Source organism: Poromitra crassiceps (assembly GCF_964638095.1).
Source record: "Poromitra crassiceps genome assembly, chromosome: 4".
Classification (NCBI taxonomy): domain Eukaryota; kingdom Metazoa; phylum Chordata; class Actinopteri; order Beryciformes; family Melamphaidae; genus Poromitra; species Poromitra crassiceps.
Genome location: NC_139626.1, coordinates 13,203,726 through 13,214,870, shown reverse-complemented (window position 1 = coordinate 13,214,870; position 11,145 = coordinate 13,203,726). Strand labels below are relative to the sequence as shown.

The 11,145-nt window shown below is 45.2% G+C and overlaps 1 pseudogene across 1 annotated transcript; it reads right to left on the bottom strand.

Moving 5' to 3' along the window:
- Positions 1-7,531: 7,531 nt before the first annotated feature.
- Positions 7,532-9,011, bottom strand: LOC310775605 (prenylated Rab acceptor protein 1 pseudogene; annotated as a pseudogene). Its single transcript has 2 exons — positions 8,340-9,011; positions 7,532-7,678 (listed from the first exon to the last, which is right to left on the bottom strand). The product of its transcript is annotated as a prenylated Rab acceptor protein 1 pseudogene (transcript).
- Between the last annotated feature and the right edge of the window lie 2,134 nt (positions 9,012-11,145).

Sequence of the window (11,145 nt, the reverse complement as noted above, 5' to 3'; positions counted from 1 at the left end):
CTCTCTGTCTCTCTCTGTCTGTCTGTCTATGCCTGTCTGTCTCTCTTTCTGTCTGTCTCTCTCTCTCTGTCTCTCTCTCTCTCTATCCCTCTCTCAACTCCTCTCTCTCTCTCTATCCCTCTCTCAACTCCCCTCTCTCTCTCTCTCTCTCTCTCTCTCTCTGTCTGTCGGTCTGTCTATGTCTTTCTGTCGCTCTTTCTGTCGGTCTGTCTGTCTCTCTCTTTCTCTCAGTCTCTCTCTCTCCTTTCTCTCAGTTGTGTCTGCTTTGCTGCATTGCTTGTCTGCTCTCTGATATGAATCCCTTCTCCTCTTGGAGCCAGGTTCTCCCCAGTGCAATGTCCTGTTAGAGAAAAGGAGAAACCAGAGTCAAGCTGGAGGAACGCTCTTTTTCCCCCAGACAGCCTATCAACGACCAGACAACCTTCAACGACCAGAGAGACTTCAACGACCAGATAGCCTTCAATGACCAGACAGCCTTCAATGACCAGACAGCCTTCAACGACCAGACAAGCTTCAATGACCAGACAGCCTATCAATGACCAGACAAGCTTCAATGACCAGACAGCCTATCAATGACCAGACAGCCTTCAACGAGCAGCCAGCCTATCAACGACCAGACAACCTATCGATGACCAGACAGCCTATCGATGACCAGACAGCCTTCAATGACCAGACAGCCTTCAACGACCAGACAGCATTCAATGACCAGACACCCTTCAATGACCAGACAACCTATCAATGACCAGACAACCTTCAACGACCAGACAGGCTTCAACGACCAGACAGCCTATCAATGACCAGACAGCCTATCAATGACCAGACAGCCTATCAATGACCAGACAGCCTATCAATGACCAGACAGCCTTCAACGACCAGACAGCATTCAATGACCAGACACCCTTCAATGACCAGACAACCTATCAATGACCAGACAACCTTCAACGACCAGACAGCCTATCAATGACCGGCCAATGAGCCTCTACACTACGACCGGCCAATGATCCTCTACACTACGACCAGCAAATGAGCCTCTACACTACGACCAGCCAATGATCCTCTACACTACGACCAGCCAATGATCCTCTACACTACGACCAGCCAATGATCCTCTACACTACGACCGGCCAATGATCCTCTACACTACGACCAGCCAATGAGCCTCTACACTACGACCAGCCAATGAGCCTCTACACTACGACCAGCCAATGAAAATATGGCAGTGAATCATTTAATTTTGAGACAGTATTATTATTACCATAAAAACAACAGAGATCATCGCTTACTTACAGTATGTAAAAAAAAAAGAGAGGCATGTCCCACCCTAGGTTAGGGTGGAAGGGTGTAGCAGGGGTTCGGGGTGGAGGGTTAGCTTACAGTAGCCTACATATTATTCTGGAGCATCATACATATTACAGTAGCCTACATATTATTCTGGAGCATCGTACATATTACAGTAGCCTACATATTATCATACATCTTACAGTAGCCTACATATTATTTTGCCCTCAGCTGTGTTGCTAAATGAGCAAAAACAATGCTGCTCAACATAGCTGTTTTATAATGAGCTGATTTCCAGGCCGAGGTGAGGCGAACGTTAAGTGTTATTCATCTTCTCCTGTGAGGGGAAGGAATGCAATTAAACTGCTCGTTTCATTAGGACATGTTGCTCGTGCCCTGGAATTAAAAACACCACAACACAGCTACCTTGTGAAGTACACACAGCTTTCTGTGGTCTACGTCTTTCTTTTTTCCTTCCTTTCTCCTTCCTTTCTCCAGTTCACTCTCTCCCTCTTTCTCTTATTCTCTCTCTACGGCGCACGCATGCGCCCACGCACGCACACACACACACACACACACACACACACACACACACACACACACACACACACACACACACACACACACACACACACACACAATTAGAACTTAAACCCCAAGCAATTAGAAGCCAATCAAATGTTCCTTCGTGCCTGTCAACAGTCTTCCCCACATGCATTCTTTCTACTCGTTTATCTGTTTATGTTTGCAGCTACGACCGTCCTCCGTTTTCCATAGTTGTTGGTTGGCAGATTCCCTGTGCGGTGTTTTACATCTGAGAAGACCACCGATGGGTTCAGGAGGGGCAGACTCCTATAGAAGAGTTGGGGGGGGGGGGGGGGGGGGGGTCTTGGTTTGAATCTGGCGTCAGTTTGCAAACAACTAATGAAGTTGGTCAGGTTATTATTATGAGCTCAAACTCCAGGGCCTATTTCAGCCTTCAAAGTTGTGAACTCGTGTTTACGAGACTAGAAGTCGTGTAGACGACATGCTTGGCACTCAAGTGGTCACGTCATGAACATGCGCAGTTGACTATAGGGGTCTGGCACAAACTGGGCCATTCGTAAATTGGGAGCGCTGCTGGAATACAGCGTTGGGTTATTCAGAGCGCTACTGTACACTCTCGGAGTGGCAGAGTGCACTCTCGGCACTCCGTCTGAGGAGATGGAGCATCAGAGCGCTTAAATGGTTAAAAAACACAGGGGAAGAGAAGAGAACAGAGGAGAGGAGCTGAGAGCAGATAAGAGTGAGCTGTTTGTATGTGTAGCAGTTAGCTAACTGCTAGCCAGTAGCATGTGTCTCTAAAACTAGCAACATGTTCGTCAGACATATACAATTATGAAAAGCTCTATATGGCTAAAATGGCAATATATTTACTTTCCAACCATGACGTACGCCATTTTGTGAAAATGTCACAAGTCGTGAACTCAAAGCTTTCAGAAAATGTCCACATAACGTGAATACCACATGAGTGGGCCTTTCAAATGGACTTATGTTGTATTCACGAACACAAGCTCACTTCCAGGGCCAATATAATTGATACTTTGATTGGCATCTTGCTATAACATTTTCTCCCGCTTACTCATCAGAAATATTTGCCTGCACAGGGGTTAAAGTGGGATTTGACAGGTGATTTTGAAAAGAAAATGCACATGCATTTCACTCCACTCTCCAAACAATGCACTGCAATTTTCTTTGCTTTTATCTAGTTTGAATTCAAATTAGCCTGGCATATTTTGAAAGCTCGCAGGCTGGGGTACTGGTACATCACCAAATTCACATTGTAATGTTACTGTTACAATGCGTTAGCTCAAATGCTAACCGTTTCATGTATGTGGATGGAGTATGCTAACGCCAAGTTCCAGGATGCATAGTAAAATAAAAACACTGATTTGGGTGCCCAATGTGTATTATTCAAGCGTTCTAGTTGAGAACGGTCCATTTGGTAGTTTCTATTTGTCCAAAAAATAAATGCTCCTGGAGGCCCACCTGCAGTACCTCCACGGCCCACCAGTTGGCCCACACTTTGGGAATCACTGGTTTAGGAGAATACTGCAGTGTTTTGCACTGTTTTGTGTACTAAAAAACTTCACCGGCATCATCAGCATGGGCGTGAGTAATTAATGATGGAATTTTAATTTTTGCGTGAACTTATCCTTATAAATGTGACACTTTCCCCTTAGTGGATCATCTATATTTATTTAACACATTGACTGCCAGCTGTTTTTTTTTGCTGTAGGTAGCTTCTGCCAAGCCGTTTTTTGAGGATTCTGGCTCATTTTACAAGAGCCGAGGATTCTTTTCTGCTTGGAGTTTGTGAACATACAATATCTCAAAAGTACTAATAGAATGTGTACTTTCTCTGTCTAAAAGAGTTAGTTTGTAGAGTTAGTAGTTATGTAAGCATTAGCAATTGAATACAGCATGGTTTCAGCGTCAGAAAAAATATTCAGAGATAAACGGCTTTTTGTGAAATTCGATAGAACAGTCACTTTAACCATTCATTTTTGGCATCAGTAAGACCTAAACAATAGTTTTGAACAGTAATTTCCTCCATAACAGCAGGAAACTCCCCTCTGCTCAACTCCTCCCTCCGTGGGCGTTCTTCTTGGCTGCAGCGCCGTGTCACAAGCACTTTCCTACCTGTGCAAATGCACTTTCTCATACTCTCGACCTCTCAAATAAATTTCTGAATAGAAATTAAATTACTCTAAATTAGAGCGAAAAAGAAACAAAAAAGAATGGGTTGAAAATCCCATTCTAAAAGCCTTTTATGGCTGTTTCCAATTTGCAAAATAGCCTGCTGCACCACAAGCGTGTCACCAGTCTCACTGCCCCGCTGCCGCTGTGCGGCTGTGCCTGGCTGTGCCTGTCTGCGTGGCCGCTCCCCGAGGAAGCCCGGCTGGACTCGCCTGCCTCCCGGAGCCCTGGCCGAGAGCTCCGATGAAGCCCCTGCGACTCTGGTCATATTTACGCTGCGTGCCTCAAAGTGTGCTCCATCCGCAATCCACCATGCAAGTTTGCAATCCCGCACCGCCAGCAATCAGCGCGAAGACGAAAGCGCCTCCGCCAATCCATTTTCATGAGAATGGAAATGGATCACACTGCTTTTTGCTTGCCTTCCTACTTCCTTGTCGCCACTTAGTGGGTCGGTGGAATGGGTTGTACACGTTGTACACGTCCAATACTTATATAAGAGATGTAAAAGGGTTAGATGCACAACCCACCGTCAAAAAAAAAAAATCGATGCCAACGACGTGTTTACACGTCGCTGGCAGTCAACAGCTGGATTCTGAAAACGTGTTAACACGTCGTTGGCAGTCAACGTGTTAATATAGGTATTGTTTTTTATTTTTCAGAATGTGTTTTGGAAATGACCATAGTTATTTTCAGTTAGCTGTCTGGCCTCTCCCTGCACCCTCCACCCTCCACCACAGCATGTTATTGTATCTCTGGTGACCTCAGAGGCCGATGAGATAAATATGTCACCCCAGACCCTCCCAAGTCCCAACCAAACCATAACTTCACCAAACAACGTCATCCACACTCAGTCGTCTTTCAAACCCCGCACACCACCCCCTCCTTTCATTGTCAGCCGTATCGAGTCTGTAAGCGGGGGATGGGATGGTAATCAGTACCGCGGTCTACAGTCAGTGCAGTCGCTCAAAGTCGCTGACGTCACACATGCTTGGGCCATTAGTTCCGGTTCAGATCCCACTGGTCCGCATTGTCACCCGTCATCAGCATCTGGGCAAGCCCGGATTAGCAACTATTTTGGCAGGGTGAGTGCCCTGGGGCATCAGCTGCCTTAGAGCATCAGCCAAAATGATTCAAACGAGATTAGACCTTTAAAAAAGAAAATCTATATAATATTAATAGGAAGAGATGCATACAGGGAAAGGGAATATAAAGAGAAATAACGGCATTTGGAGTGGTGCCCCCCCACGCACCATCAAATTAGTTTAGCCCAAACTAATAAATAAATCAGATATGAATCAGACATGGCCCAATGCTACTGCAGTCTCAGCAGACGTATTTGATATTGCTTCTCATTGCGAGTCGCACATGATTGAAAATGCTGTGTGTGTGTGTGTGTGTGTGTGTGTGTGTGTGTGTGTGTGTGTGTGTGTGTGTATTTATTGTTGGAGTAGTCGAGACCGGTCTTGGTCTCGAGACCGGTCTCAAGACCACATTTTGATGGTCTCGGTCTCATCCCAGACTCGCCCTCCATCGGTCTCGTCTCGGGCAAGCCGGACTCGGGATTCTATTTCAAGACCAGCCAAGACAACAACTGCAGTGACATCATTCCTTGCCTGTGTATATATTTGTTTGACTGTGATTGGGTGTAAAAGTCCCTCCTTCAATCGCAACCAATAACCTTGCAGTTTGAAAGTTTCTAATGCTGTAGCCACTCCCCTCACGTTCATGCACAAAGGAAGACAACACAGGTCAGCAGCACTTTGGTCAACTCTGGTTGTTGTAAATGTGCTTTATAAATCAACTTTGACTTGACTTGACTTGAACAATGTGGCTGGAGACAAACCACAAAGGGGGGGGGGAGTCATAATTTAGCAGCAGTAAGGTGTTTTTCATTCTGTCCACTGTGTCGAGCCTTTCTGAAGGTCAGTGATATGAAAGTGTTTCAGATCAAAGGATTGCATTCTGTCACTGAGTATATACTGTACAGCCATTTATATTTTACTATCGTTCCTAAATACATGTAATGATTTATTTCGTTGTTAGCAGAGCAATGGTCTAAAGGTTAAATGGTTGCGTATAAATGGTCTTGAAAATGGTTTTGCATTTGTCTGGTCTTGGTCTCGGTCCTGCCCGCCCTCGGTCTTGGTCTTGTCTCGGTCTCGCCCCTCCTCGGTCTTGGTCTTGTCTCGGTCTCGCCCGCCCTCGGTCTTGGTCTTGTCTCGGTCTCGCCCCTCCTCGGTCTTGGTCTTGTCTCGGTCTCGGGTTAGGTGGTCTCGACTCCACTAGTGTTTGTGTGTTTGAAAGCCCTGGTGGCTCGCTGGCCTGACTACTTCAAATTCTGTACGAATTATGACTGAGGCAGACCGCAGCAGACCCCACGATGATGTCACAATGCTTATGTATGACATCACTGATGACATCAATCACTGATGATGTCATCAGTGACATCATCACTGAACTATAGTCTTGTGTGTGAGTAATTCACTGATGATGTCACATCAGTATGTGGGACAGACAGAGAAACAAACGGAGATACAGACAGACAGAGCCCTAGCGCCCATTTATATGATGATGATGATGATGATGATGATGATGATGATAGATAGATAGATAGATAGATAAACAGACAGACAGATAGATACAGTAGATAGATAGATGGATAGATAGATAGATAGATGATAGATAGAGTAGATAGATGGATAGGATAGATGGATAGATATAGATAGATAGATAGATAGATAGATACCATCACAGTTAGTGCCAAGGTAAATATTAGACAGGGCTGGGGCCCTTGCATAGAAATTCACTCAAGAGTAAAGTCACATTTCACATTTAAAAGGAAACAAATAAAGAAAATACAAAAAAGAAAGGGAAATCAGTGCAGATGAGTGTTTCCCTACATTTCTTAAAGAGCTCTGGTGATCAGAAATGTTTTCACTATGAGCCTTTCACCATTATCAATGGCCTGCCTGTATTTGCTCTTCAAATGCCACTGTGCAGATGAGTGGAACACAAACATACACATACAAGGCCTCTGCTGTTTCGTTACACTCGTCACTTACATTTGATATTAGGTTGTATTACGCATAATATACACTGCAATCTTTTTCAATCCAAGATGGCAGCGGTGTGAAAGAGGCGTATAGAGGCACATGCACACAACTTGAACTTTATTATGTAGGAGAAAAATATTATATAGCGTCAATTCATAACAAGAGATAGTGTCTCAGGTGCTTTCAAAATAAGAGCAGGTTCAGAAGACCAGGCTCTTCACCTTGAGGAGTTTCCAAGGGGCCCCCGAAACTGATATGTTACATTTCACCATTATTTCATTTACAAGAAAACACATTTGGAGAATGTAAAAGATAGTCTATTTTGAGTTTATCTGTTATCTCTCATACTTTCAATCATGGTGTTTGGGTCAAAATGGTGTGGAAGCCAATCAGAGCTGGTTAGACCATGAAGCGGTGCTCCTTGCCCTTGTGGGCCATCAGATGAAGTTGTGTTCGAAGGTCTAGATGATCCAGGCCAGCTTCTGGTGGTTCTGGGAGCCTGGAGAGGGCGGCTGCATCGGCGGAACCTGGTAGTTGCTCATACAGCGCAGCTGACGGGCCGAGTTCAACAGGCCGATACTGCTCAGATGAACATCTGCCAGCTGTCGCTGTTGGAGTATGTTGTTAGGTAACGGCCGTCAGGGGAGAACAACAGCGCTGTGATGGGGCCCTTCCTGGTGCGGATGTCATGCAGTGCGACCAAACTGCGATGTGGTGACAGCGTAGCAGTGACATTCTCTGGCGATGGTGGTGATGAAGGTGCGCGCGCAAAGCACACAGATTTCTAGTAATGATAATAATAGGCCCTAGCTGACTATGGACAGACACTTTTATAGACGCCTCCTAGTGGCCATGCCATAAAAGTATTTCAGCTCAGCACCAACGACGCTTCAAGTGTTCAACATTTCGGTTGGTGGACACGCCCAACTTTGCGGTCCCACTGTTACAGACTGGTATGACATCATCATTCGGTGGTTTGCGTGCTCAGTTGATGGATTGTTTGTTTACTAATATAATGGGACGGTGTCCATGTGGGACACCGCCGGCGGAATCGCGCCGCTCTATTATATTTGTAAGATATCAGAGGTCTGTAACAACTACTTCAGAGGCAAGACAAGGTGCCTTCAAGGTACATCGGGATGAGTCAATTGTGGGAATGCAGTGTACACACCAGTTTTTCCTCTTAACATTATCATAGTGTCAAACTGATCATCCAAGATCAGCACCTACAAGGTACAAGGGTGAGAGAGTTCAGCCTGGTCTTCACACAGTCTCCATGAAGGGGTTTAGCTCATCCATGTCCACCTCATGGAACACAGCGTGAACGCCAATCACAAATAGTGTCGCTCCCAGAATCCAAAAGACTGCAGCTCCAGCCCCGGCAAACCAGAACACAGGAAGAGAGATGGCTCCTGCCAGACTCATCTGGTGAAGGACAGTCAGCTCCTTACCAAAGACAACCAGCTTGGTCTTAAGGGACTTGAGGTGGATTATGTAGAAGGCACCAGCATACACAGCCATCGCAATCAGCAGCATGGGAGAGCTTATAATGCAGTAGACGATGAGACCGAGGAAGATGAAGGTATAGTTGCTGTTGTAAGTGTTCACGTTGCTCATCACCCTTTGCCACAACTCACCACAGTTGTGAGGTTTGGAGAACTTGCGCTTGTCAACGAAACTTGCCCATGGTCGAATGGACCCTCGATGCCTCTCAATCCACTCTTTAGTCATGTTGCCTGAGAGGCCTATAGCGGGACAGAGCTTTGCCATGATCCCTGCCCCACCCATGCCAGTAGGCTGACCCTCATCAGCAATGAAGATATCTCCATGAACCTCATCAGCACTGAACACATCTCCATGTGCCTCATCTGCACTGAACACATCTGCATCCTTGCTGCCCATGTCTATAAAGCAGTTATCTCCCTTCGGAACTCCAGCCATAGCAACGTGAACTCTTATTAGTATGTGTATATTATATTGATGTGCTCACTGACATCACAATTGCTCGAGTGACATCACTGATGACATCATCCAGTGCTGGAGTGACATCACTGGTGACATCACCAAGTGGTATAATCAGTGATTTATGACACACACTGATGATTTTATAGACAGTGACATCATTCATCAGTGATGTCATAAATCCTTCCCTGCAGAGGCTAATCACCTTATGTAGCCCCACCCACTTGACCCATTGTATCATGACTTCCTGTTCAAAACGTCGGCTGTTTTACCTGCTCAAACTAGTCTGACTCACCTGGTTAAACCTAGTTTGACTCACATGAGTGATATAGACATTGTGATGTCATCAGTGAGTGATGTAATAAGGGATGCAAAGTTGCACATGCCAATAGAGCAGAGATTAGGTCATAGGCACTGATGATGTCATAGGCATTGTGACATCATCAGTAATGTCACATTTATGTTTTTGTTTTTTTGTTTTTTTCCCCGATTCCGGTTCCTTGGGTCGAGCCACATGCGAGAATTATACATTGTTTCATTTTTCAGCTGGTTCGGTTCACGTTCACAAGGCCAAACTCAAACAATCCTGCTCCTGCCCACACGAACCAAAGTCATGTGGGCAGAAATCTTGTTCTGTTATTGCCTAGATCCTCTTTGCGCAGCTCACGAGACGATGGCGGCTCTAGACTCTCTCATTGGCGGCTGGCGGCTCACAGCTGATAGAAATAATACAATCATGTCAAAACCATTCCCTCACTGCGGTGTCAAACAAACTGCGAGGTTGCCAGGTTTGTGGCCCTTTGGAACACCAATGGGGGTTGAAACTCACCTTATCTGGCATCTGGTATCTGGCAACACTGCAAACAAGCCAATGCCTCGTGGAGGGATTGGGTCTGTGGCAGGGACGCAGAAACAGAGTACTTCATGTGTGACAGGGCGTATTGTTGCAGCTGGCATTTCCTCGTCGTTAATGAGAAATGTGCAAGCTGCAACAATCAAGTCACCAGCGTTGGAGTTTTAACGATAAGCAAAGCAGCTGTCTGGAGGTTTGGAGCTGCATCCCAGAGAGAGACAGAATGAACATCAGAATGTTTTCATATATATATATTTTAATCAAGTCGATGTGAATGTTTTCATCACTTTTATAATTTTTTATATCGTTTATACATATATATACATATATATATATACATATATATATATATACATATATATATATATACATATATATATATATATAAAGTCGGTCTGAATGTTTTTATGATTTTTATAATTGTTTCTAACATTTTTATCATTGGTTCTAAATTTTTTATCATTGGTTTGATCATTTAATAAACTAAAAACTAAATCAAACGGTTGCTGTGTGGTTTTGCGGTAAAAGTGGCTCTCCTCTTGACTTTGACCGGCTAGTGTGGCTCTCATGGAGAAAGTAGTGAGGATCACTGTGTTATTGGATAATCTCTTGAACATAATAGAGTGAAAGTAACGGGTACACAAATGTCTCGTGGCTCTCAACCAGCTCGTTACTTCACCGCTCATCCAACCGCCAAACTGAAAGCAAAACGTTTGAAACGGTTCCTGTGCAATTGAGCCTCCAGCCAATCAGCAGCTGAGCCTCGCTCCTCCAGCCAATCAGCAGCTGAGCCCCGCTCCTGCTGCCAATGAGCCAGTGTTATAAAGTATGGCTCCTGGCTGCGGCTGCCGGCCACAACCGTCCAAGCTGTATGAAAACATGGCGTCGCCTAACACATCATCCACATCATAGGAAAATAGTGCAGCGTGACATCACTCAGCATTTCCCTTCCTTGACCTTTGTACGATGCCAGCAGCTCAGAAGACCCGGGACGGGATGGGGAGGGGAGCGGGGGAGGGGAGCGGGGGGGGGGGGCAATAGGGTGGCGGTTGCTATTCGGGGAGCTGGTCATATTTGATATCTAACATGTCTTGGATTAATAAAATTATAGTCTGCCTACAGAGAGGCTACAGAGTATTTGTAACGTTTCAACAGCTTATTAGTTGACATGCGTTGACATTCAATTGTTTCGCTCTGTCTGTAGATGTTTTAACAGCTTATTAGTTGAGATTCAACAAACTTCCCGTTCCAAACACCCAG